Source organism: Dendrobium catenatum, unplaced genomic scaffold, assembly GCF_001605985.2.
Source record: "Dendrobium catenatum unplaced genomic scaffold, ASM160598v2 fragScaff_scaffold_1546, whole genome shotgun sequence".
Lineage (NCBI taxonomy): Eukaryota > Viridiplantae > Streptophyta > Magnoliopsida > Asparagales > Orchidaceae > Dendrobium > Dendrobium catenatum.
The window spans coordinates 379,856-390,361 of NW_021320008.1; positions in this window are offsets into that span (position 1 = coordinate 379,856).

Below are 10,506 nucleotides of genomic sequence, written 5' to 3' on the forward strand. Positions count from 1 at the left end.
TGAGCATTCAAAACATTAGGAGAAATCAGAGCAATAGAAACATCAACAAGAGGTTCAATTTCCTACTACCTCATAGGAGTGGGCGACAGAGTTGGGTCGACAAAAGTCATAGGTGATTCAGCACAAAGATCCAAACCATTAAACAAATCATTATGTTTCTTTGGGATTAGGGTTTTGTTTTCTTATCCCATTTTGGGCTATGTTAGCTACTATAGAACTAGAATTTTGTTACACATGATATTATTTAAGATTATTCATAAGATTGGACAATTACGATGATTTCGAAGATCTTAGACTTAAATTAGGGTTTCACGTCAATTCTCCAATTACTTTAGATGCTAAATATTTCAAAACTAAAGTTAATTGAAGGATGAAGAGTATTTGTTTCTAGTTGCAAAATAATAGCAAAAAAAAAAAAATGCAAGTAGCATATGATTGAAGTAAGGAGAAATAGTATTGTTAAGAAAAATTAAAATTATATTTGGAGTAGCTTTTATTCTCTAATTATTTGGCTTAGAATTTCAAAATAATCACATTGGATATATATATATATATATATATATATATATAGGCAATAGGCAGAGATTCCTTGATGGAATATAACTCTAAATGAGTAGTTAATGATACGATTATAAAATGAGGCATAAATCCAATTCGGGATTACCTACCTCTCTGGAGTAGTTTTATTAAAAAAAATTTACTATAAGGAAAAAATATAATTATTATTAAAATTAAATATTGTATTTGAAGTTATCTAAATTATCTAATGGAATATAACTTTATTTATGGCAAATTATCTAATGAGCCATTATTCAAAATTAAGATTGACTCTTAATATGCGTGCTAGAAGATTTGAGTTGGTAGAATTTAAATTTTTTTGTCTTATTGGTGTACAAAGATTTTAGCACGAACAATTAAAGTAATAAGACCATAGAACGTTTGCACGTGGAAAACCTGGAAAGGGAAAAACCACGGGGCTTAGCCTAGTTGCAAAATCCAACATATAGTAAGTAGTGGTTGTCAGTAGTATTCTGGAGAAGAGGAAGAGTACAAAGATTAAATATTTATACTCAACAACAGGGTTTATTCTTCCCAAAAGAAATTTTAGAAAGTAAGTATCTATAGGCGGACAAATATACCTAATAGCAATGCCAAATCATGATAGTATTTTGGAGATGATGGTGGTTGTCAATAGTAGTTTTGAAACCTTGATACGCCCTGGCAAACCATTTAAAGTGTACATAATTACATCCTCCGAATCCAAGATGCAGCCGGCAGCAGTGAGTTGATCGACTTTGACTTTGATGTCGGTTAAAAACTGCTGCATAGTCTTGCTCCCCATGAAAATGTAATTGAGATCATTTTTCAGTTGCAGGATTTTAGACCGATTTGAAGATTGCAACCTTTTTCCGATGGTCAGCCAAATCTCCGAACATGAATCGAGATGAAGGACATAGGGTAGAAGAGATGCGGTGATAGTATAAAATAAAACAGCAGCCAAATTTTGATCGATTAACATCCACGTAGCATACAAAGGATTGGAGCTTACAGATCCATTGGCGGAAACAATTTGACGAGATGGGCGCGCAATGGTTCCGTCGATACCCTTCAAGGCCGTTCGCTCGAAATACTTTGAGCACTTGCGATTTCCAAGTGAGATGATTACCTGGGGTTAGTTGGATAGTAATGACATTCTTAATGGTAGACATTAAGAATTTCAACTTAGGAGGAATGTTCACCATTCCCAGAAGCTGAGCGGCATCAGTAATCGGAGCGGGAGCAGGATGCTGAGCGGCATCGGCAGTAGAAGAATTATCGGAAACCATCAGATAAAAAAAACACAAGCCGTAAGGCTTACACGAGCTCTGATACCATGAAAGCTGCAAGAAATCACTGGTTAGTATTCATAAACAGAGAACTGGATTAAGAGTTCTTTTCATTTCATCATCTGTTTGTTCCTATGAACAGTGCCGTATATGTAGGGAGAAACTCTAACATAAAGTGTAAAAGGGCAGAGCCGTTTCTGCGACTGCCAGAGGTAGCCATGTGCTCCACTTCCGTGAGTAAGTGTGGTATGATGACTGTCAGGGCATGATAATAGTAGTAACTGGTGGTTGTCGACGACAATAGCTAGTGTTCGTCGTCTGACGGTGATGACTGGAGAATGCTAGAAAGCTCTCCCTTGTCTCCTTTTTCCTCATTTCCTCCCCCTTTCATGAGAAGAATGGGTGGTTATTTATAGCCTTTTAGGAGTGGCATGGCTTGTAGTAATGTGAATAATCAAGGGCATTTTGGGAGTGTTGGGATGGATGCCGATATTGATTCCTTTAATCATGAGTTGTTGATCGAGCATTTAAATGCCTTAATGATGTCAAAATTTGATGATCTTGGGCTCGTTAGTTTTGTCTCATGGAGCTGCTCGATTTGATTATAAGCATGTCATATTCGGACATCATTTGGATGTTCAATTAATGCTTTGAAGCTTCCAAGTACATTTTGATCCTTAATTTGGGCCCATTTGGATTCGGGTTGTATCGATTTTTCAGTCGTTGGGTTCGTCCCGTCGAATTTCTTGATTGGACTATAAGTTTGTTAAAATATGTTTCGAGATTTGTGCCAGATCAATGTGATTTTATATGTCGTATCACTCATAATTCAAAAATAACAATTTAGTAATTACATAAGCTAAAATTAAAAGGCTATGATCATATATTTATGGAATAACAAACTACATAGTAATATACATATGAAAAGCAAATTATATTCAATAATTCCAAGCTATTCTTAATATTCTTATTAAAACTTGGAGTATAAAAGACTCCCTACTAATGCCTAGCCAAAATGATCTGCATTTGCCCAACTCTCCAAGCAAGGTGAAGACTTCATTTGGGATGACTTTATTATAACTTCTTAAAGCAGCTTTTTAATACAAAATTGAAAATTTTTGTACTAAAATTTTACTTTAAGAAGAACTAAGGAAATCGTTCCAAATGAAATTAAAAGTCATGCATCATGTACCAAGCACATATATGTTCTCATATTGAAAGATACATTATTTATCTTAATTTAGATATTTACAAAAATATGATGTAGTCAAGCTTATTCTTAATTAATCAAAATGCTTGCTTATGAGGATCCTAAACTAACTTAACTTTCTATGAATATGCTTTGAATATGCAAGTGGCTTTTAAATTAAAAGAAAATATTTCTTGGTGGGCTGCTAATGTATATATTGTAAATATAATAAGGCCCACTTTTATACTTTTCAAAAAATATTTAAAAGTTAAATTAGGATGGTTCATTTTACTTAGAATTTTCCTGAAATGATTGCATTTTGTATGTTTGTAAAATAGTTATAAACTTAAAAAAAAAAAAGGTTTTGTTTTTTTTTTTTTTGATCTTATAGACTTTTTTATTAAAAGAAAAACTAAAAAATATATAATTTTATTATAGTTGTCAATCATCATCATATAAATTTTCAAAAAATAATAAAAATTATATATTCAAACAACAAATGTAATAATAGTCTTTAAAATTATTTCAAGCACACTTTTGCTGACTATTTTTTAATATTATAAAAATAAAAAAAGAATTTACCTACCTACCACATAATTCTTATTTATTTATATATCTAACATTTAAAATTTAATATTTACTTATATAGCATCTCAATTATTACATTTTATCAAAAATATCATTAATATTAGTTCTTTTATTTAAAGATTATGATTAATATAAAATCAGTGGTGGAGTCCGACTTTTTCTCTTGTGAATGCACAAATTATCAATTTTAAAAATACTCTCAATTTTTTCGGTGCTTATATAAATATTTTGTTGGAGCTGTCAGTATAAAAAGATAAATTATATGAAAAAAAAAAAATACAATCGAGAGGATCTATGTGTGCTATTCTTAGAGTAGCACAAAGATATTCTCGATTGTAAGTTATTCTGAGAGCATCTGTGTGTTATTCTTAGTCTTATGATATGTTACTTGTAATTTCTGCTCCTTAATTATTATTATTTTTATTTTAAAATCATTATACAATTATTTCGTTATTAATACTATTAAAAAATAAGGAGATTTACATACATACTAGTTTATATCATGATATTTATATATATATAAACAACTTTAATATCAAATATGACACTCATAGATTTCATTCATATCACTCATACCACATTATAATTAAACTTTAATATTTCATTCTCTGCACTCATATTTGATCTATAATAACATAAAATTATAAAATTTTGAGTGTTACCAATGTAAATATTATGAAATAAAATGGTATATATATAAATCTCCTTTAAAATATCATTTTCAATATTAGAAATTCATTATTCATTCAAAAATATCTCATATGATTAAAGTAATAACATGTTAATATTTAAATAAAATAAATGAATATTTTTATGTATTATTTTTTCCATAGATGCTTTGTGATGGCATCATGATAAAGAAATTAGGTTTAGCTGATTCAAGCAATCATTTTTGGAATATGTGCATTAAAATAAATAGTTTCTATTATTGGAGTAAATTTAATGGTAAATTAATAGGATTCCACTGACAATTTAATTTAACATAAATTTCATGAAATAATAATTTAAAATTCACTAACATCTTATCGATGCATTTGAACATGCAACACACGCTTTACACGATAACACGCATTACACGATAAAGGTTATAAGCTTTTAGAATAATAATGCAATGTTTAATTACAGCTTAAAAATATAATGGCAAAAAAATGTGTGTCATGTGTAATTCGTGTAATTACACATTACCCCCTCGATAATTAATTTTATGCATTTATCTCAAATAATTACATACATGCACTCTAATTCTTAGAATATATGTCACATGTTCAATGAACCATTTGACAACTTTTTAGTATAAATTTTTTTGTACTAGAAATATGCTTTTAAAAGTAGTAAGAAAGCTATCTCAAACGAAGCCTTAGTATTCAGTAGCTTATTGTATTAAATGTATTTTATAACAAATTATGTACATTATACTAAAAAAAAAAAACCTTTACTTGAACACATTGTATATATTGCATTCAACAACAGAGCCCTGCATTGGGTACTCATACCCACACCCACCCACGTACCCACCCATACCCAATGGGCATGGGTGGGTATGGGTATGCTCATGACCTCGTGGGTGGGTATGGACAGGCACTCAATATTAGAGGACAAATTGATTTACATTACTAATCACCATATGCATGCAATTTATTACAGTAATCCTTACAACGCAGTGCACAACACTAAACCATGTACGTAGCGACCACGATAGATTTTTATATATATGTGGCTTGAAAGTTTGCAGTCAGAGAAAATGACAAAAAATCTCAAGGCCATTAATTCGTGGCAGATTGCATTCAAGAAGCGCGGAAAGTGGATTGGTGTGGGTGGGTATGACATTCCGTAAGTCACCATAGGTGGGCGTGGGTGGGAAAAAATTGCCAGCGCAGAGCATGGGTACCCAACCAGGACCCCATGTAGGGCTCTGTTCAACAATCAATAATTACAAGAGTAATCAAAATAAAAATAAAAATAATTCCTTTGATTAAGCACCTCAACGGCATTGGCTATAATCACAAGAGGGAGAGCAATAAGAATTCTCATACTTAAAAAGCCGCTTTACAAAGCAGTAATAAAGGCGTCTCAAACAAAGCTTGGCCTAAGGTTTCGTTTGGGACGGCTTTCTTATTACTTCTTAAAATAACTTTCTAGTATAAAAAATTTAATTTTTGTACTAAAAAGCTGCTTTACAAAACAGTAATAAAGCTCTTTCAAACAAAGTTTAAATCTCTAAAATTTATTGAAACAAACAACACTAAAACAACCAATTTTAAAAGAGATTAGCTCTATCACTTCATAAGTAGTACTACCTCCAACTACAAAATTAACCTATTATTAATACATATTGCCCTAAAAATCTATCTAATAAGACCAAAAATATAAATAATTTGGAAAATTTGCTAGTTTCATAATTTATTGTGACTTGACTTGTTATTTTTAATTTAGCACGTGCCTTGCAGATTTCAAGCATGAAATGGCAATATTTGCATCAGTATAAGAGAAAATAGTCTTGTTTGCCGACAAGCAAATAGGTGAGCAGTGCATTATCACATGACGTGGCCATGACAAAGTATAAGGTAGAAAGTTTTTCATCTTTTTGAAAAATTTTCACCTAAACACTACAGAAAATTTCAGCTTCTTTATTATATAATAATCACTTATTTTCAACCCAACGGTACGGTTAAACCAGCTTTGTCGCTGTTTTGTTTTCAATAAAGGCTCAGTTCTGGAATAATTCTTTCGCTGCTTTTTAAAAAAACTTTTAAATACAAAAATTTTTTTGATTAAAAATTTTTATGTTAGAAAATCCTTTTAGAACACAGTATAGGGGTGTCAATATTTGACACGATCATAAAACTCGGTTCGAATTTGACCCGAAATTTTTAGGATAGGATCAACCCATTTCGCAAATGGATTGTGTTCGGATTTCAGGATTCGAACCATTTAAAAAACGGGTAGTGTCCAGGTCAACCTGCTAATAACCCGACGTTGACCCGGACTGACATGATTCCTTGGCTCCACGTCGGGCGACATCAGAGGAGAACGACGACGACAGGACTACAAGATGAAAGAATGGTGAAGACGGCATGCTTGCCTCCTTGGCTCCTTCGACGACATTCCTTCCTGTCAGGTCAGAACTCAAAAGTCTCGACTACTCGGTGACGATGGCGAGCTAGATGTTCTTTTTGTTGGATCGAAAGTAACAACGGCAACAGGACTCGGGAGGGAGGCAACTCGCCATTTCTGGTTGGATCGGTATTAAAGGCGACGACGTGTTGACGGGTCGTGTCGAGTTAACCCTGGTCCTAAATGGGTCGGTTTCATATCCGAGAAATTGAAGTAGTATCAGGTATGTTCCGGGTTGGACCCAAACTTGACCTGTGTCCCAATTTTGACAGCCATAGAATGGAGTAAGAAAACTATTCCAAACGAAGCTAAGTAGAAATTTATTTTATTATTATTTTTAAAGATTTTTTATAGGGAAAAGTTTCCATTTGTAACTAGGATAGCTAAGTTATTTTCCTATGATAATCAGTGTTTTGAAAACCGGACCGGACCGGTCGGTTCAACCGGTTGAACCGTGACCCGGCCGGCTGACCAGTCCGGAAGAATCTGTAAACTGCTTCAGCACTGAACCGCCTAAAACCGGCGAACTGGACGATTTTGATCGAACCAGACGGTTCAAAATCACAATTTTGTCTGTCGTTGATTTCATAATCCACGGCTAAAAGAGGCTTTTACTGTACCGTATAACCCTAAATCCCTAATAATTACATAAGCTCCAACGCACGCAGCCGCGAGTTTTCCTCCCAGGTCACACGCGATCCCGACTCTTCTCCTCTTCGGCAGCAGGTCACGATCTCGACTCTTCTCCTCTTCGACTCATCCGTCTTCGATCGCCTAACGATGATATCATAGAAGCAAAAGGTGGAGGCGAGGGAAGCTTACAGCATCCGGCTTGATCTTAGGCAGAAGAAAACCCGCGCAGCTTACCTAACGCCAGGTTTTACAGTTTTACCCAAGTTTTATTTGATTCATTGCAGCTTCGGTTTTTCCTCCCAGGTCGTTATCCCGACTATTCTCGTCTTCGGCAGGTCGCCATCCCAACTCTTTTCCTATTTGACTCTTCCATCTTCGATCGCCTAATGATGATATCTCAGAAGCCAAAGGTGGAGCTAAGGGAAGCTTACAACATCCGACTTGATCGTAGTACGAAGAAAACCCGCGCAGCTTACCTAACGCCAGGTTTAATGATTTTACCCTAGTTTTATTTGATTCATTGTTCATCAATATCATGAGTTCAAAACTGTATACATGAGTTTGTGATGATACTTTTCATATATAGGCTCTTTTTTTTATATGTGAAATGCATATGCAATATTTGATTTTAATTAGGTACACATTGTTTACAAGATAAAGATTTTTCATGGTCTTATCAGTGCTATTAAATTTTTTTTAATGTATTAGCATGACTAATCTTATCTGGTCTTTAGTTTGTACATAATTAGTTTGAGATTTGCAACTGTTATTGATCTGATTATTATATGCTTGGTTCATTACTTGCTTTATTGTGAATATGTAATGCATAACATGTCTCTATCCTCAAATATCTGAATCTTTTGAGGCAACTGATAACATATAAAGTGAATGTATTAGGAAAAATTTCTCATTTATTTTATAATTTTTAATATTATTATTATTTATTACGTCATCCGGTGCCTTTTTTTAATCTTGGGGAGCCAATTAAAATCATTAAAGATAGAGGTTATCTCATTTGTATAGCATGCTAATTACATGAGAGATAGTAATCAACTTTATTCTCCCCTAAAAATCATAGATATAAACAAAAAAAAATTTTGAAAGGATCTGTTTGAAACAACTATAATTTTTTATAAAGGTGATTGAAAAGTTCCTATGAAGATTTTTTTTAATTATTATAGAAAGTAATTTTCTAGCATAATAATTTTTTTGCAAACAGTGAAAAAAAAGGCAGAAATAATTATGATTATGTTTTGAGAAGAAAAATAATAATAAAGCTATCCCAAATGAAGTTAGGGAGAACTTTTTTTTTCTTTCTAAAACACAGTTTTAGTGCAAAAATTTCTTGAATTAAAAATTTTCGTACTAGAAAGTTGTTTTAGAAATAAAAAAAAATTGTTCCGAACGAACAAAGTCTAAGACTTTATTTGGAATAATTTTCTTACTGTTTTCTAAACCAGCTTTTTAATATAAAAATTATTAGTTTAACATTTTTATTTACTAAAAAAGTGCTTTACAGAACAATAAAAAAGCTATTTTTTTTTTCTCTTGAATATAACGAATTACAAAACGTAATTAATTGAAGCCCAAAAAGGGAAGCATTTGAGGCCCAACGGTAATTAATTGAAGCCCAAAACGGGAAGCTTTTGAGGCCACCTAAGATAGTCATTTATAATGATAAAATGGGCCATCGTTTCATGGACTACGGTCCAAAAAATTACGTGCAAAATTTGATCCAATGTCAACCGGACTTGAAATTTACCTAATTTATTGGATTTGGAATATAAATTTGAAAAATAAAAGAACAAAAACGGTAATTTGATTAGTCTTAAATGAAAACATTATTAAATTGTAATTTTCTAAATAGAAAAAGATCTTTCTTGACTTAATTTTTTTAGGTCATTTATGCTTCGTTTGGGACAGCTTTCTTATTGTTTTTTAAAGTAGTTTTATATTGCAAAAATTACTAATTCAATATATTTTTATACTAGAAAGTTGGTTTATAAAGCAATAAAAAAATTATCCCAAACGAAGCCTTAGTTTACCTTAATTCACCCTTTTTTCATCAAATAATATCATATTGATACGTCCCTAATATTTTCAAATTGAATTTAAATCAATTTTTTAAGAAAAAATTTATCTCAAAATACATTGATGCTTTTTTTTAAAAAAACAGAAATTCATTAATGAAAGAAGGTTACAAAAGGAGACCACACATCTGGCCACAGCACAAGCTTACATGAGTAACAGTAAAAACAAAGCAAAGATGAATAAAGATAAAGATCAATAAAGTCGGACTATAACCAGCACCGGGTTGCTAGGGCGGGGCCATCCACTGGAAAATTCAAAATCGAAGGGCCAACCAGGATGCCAACCAACCCTGACCATCCACGACGCTTGCAGCACTGCTGCTTCCTCATCGTCCAAATCAAAACCATCTGATCGGTCAACCAACAAGCCACAAAGGCATTCCAACGAAAGAAAAGCAACAAAATCAGTAATCCCAAAACAACACATAATCCAAAAAACAGCGACCACGTCTGCCCCGGCCACGAGGTCTACCACGAGAGGCAACAGAAGCAACCGATTGATCTTGCAACAAATTAAAAGAATTGCCATGATCGCCATCTTCAATTGATTCCACAGAATCAGAAGCAGAATCGGAGTCTGAACTATAGTCATGAAGCCAGTCCAGGTGGACTCTCAAATCAATGCCCGAATTATCCTTTATATGATACATTAATCCTTGAGGATCCATAAAAGTAACCGGAACATCTACATAATCATTATTCCCTAAGCTAACATTAGGAGTAGGGATAGAGTTACCAGACACAGCCACCTTACAAACTTCCTCACCCAAAATCTCCATGACAGCAGGCTTAACCGGGCAATTCATCACCACAGAATTTAGAGCATGACCAACCAAAGAAACAGGGGCAGACCTCACAGACACCAAAGGAGCCTCACGAGGAAGGTCCTCAGCACTATGACAAACATGATTGGAGGCCAAATTCATACCCAAAAGAGTAAAAGGTTGAGCGTCAAGGGATAAACTAGCAACATACTCAACACCACAACCATCCCGAACTACCTCATTGACCACAGCATTATCCACATTCTCCAAACCGACCAAAACAGGGAAACACAAACAGGCAT